The 1,162-nt window shown below is 38.0% G+C and overlaps 1 non-coding gene across 1 annotated transcript; it reads right to left on the bottom strand.

The window, feature by feature from the left end:
• Window positions 1–626: 626 nt before the first annotated feature.
• On the bottom strand, window positions 627–733 carry LOC139887413 (small nucleolar RNA R71). The gene has a single exon (XR_011773246.1). It is a non-coding gene; the product is annotated as a small nucleolar RNA R71 (small nucleolar RNA).
• Window positions 734–1,162: the final 429 nt, after the last annotated feature.

Below are 1,162 nucleotides of genomic sequence, written 5' to 3'. Positions count from 1 at the left end.
GTCGCCGTTGATTTTTCTTTAGAATCGTCATCCAATCGACCAAGTACTCCAATTCAAATTTCCGATAATCCATTTTTTGAACCCGACCTCACAATTGAGAATCCGGAGGATATTCAGGGACAATTCAGAGATCCTGAACAATTAATCTTTCCTCCGGAACCACCAATCATTCAAACAGAGATTGTTGAGGAACGAACCATTAAATCAGAATCCTCTAGTGATTCAGATTCAACAAATTCAATCATGGAGAATCTGGAACCTCTAAGTATGGAAGACCAAATGAGAGCTAAACGCACTGGCCAAGGTCATGCAATTACTCAACCTGACATTAATGCGCCAGATTATGAAATCAAAGGACAAATTCTACACATGGTAACTAATCAATGTCAATTTAGTGGTGCGCCGAAGGAAGATCCAAATGAACATCTTCGTACCTTTAATAGGATCTGTACACTATTTAAAATTCGAGAAGTGGAGGATGAATAGATATATCTCATGTTATTTCCCTGGACTTTAAAGGGAGAAGCCAAAGATTGGTTAGAATCATTACCTGAAGGGGCGATTGATACATGGGACGTTTTAGTTGAAAATTTCTTAAACAATTCTTTCCGGCATCTAAAGCCGTGAGACTTCAAGGAGAAATTGTTACGTTCACACAAAAGCCAAATGAAACTTTATATGAAGCGTGGACAAGATTTGGAAAGTTATTGAGAGGATGTCCGCAACATGGTTTAGACACTTGTCAAATAGTACAAATATTCTACCAAGGATGCGACATCACTACAAGGAAAGACATCGATATAGCAGCTGGTGGTTCCATTATGAAGAAAACAGCAACTGATGCTTACAAAATTATTGATAACACTGCTTCCCACTCACATGAGTGGCACCAAGAAAAAGATATCGTTAGATCATCTAAAGCAGCTAGAGCCGATTCTAGCCATGACTTAGATTCCATTTTCGTAAAGATAGATGCTGTTGAGAGACGAATGGAAAAGATGACTAAAGATATCCACTCAATACGAATTAGTTGTGAGCAGTGTGGAGGACCACATTTGACAAAAGATTGTCTTAGTATTGAACTAACAATGGAACAAAGAGAGAATGTTTCATACATAAACCAAAGGCCTGGAAATAATTATCAGAATAATTATCAACCGCC

Source organism: Rutidosis leptorrhynchoides, chromosome 1, assembly GCF_046630445.1.
Source record: "Rutidosis leptorrhynchoides isolate AG116_Rl617_1_P2 chromosome 1, CSIRO_AGI_Rlap_v1, whole genome shotgun sequence".
Taxonomy (NCBI): Eukaryota; Viridiplantae; Streptophyta; class Magnoliopsida; order Asterales; family Asteraceae; genus Rutidosis; species Rutidosis leptorrhynchoides.
This window is presented reverse-complemented; position numbering and strand designations above follow the sequence as displayed.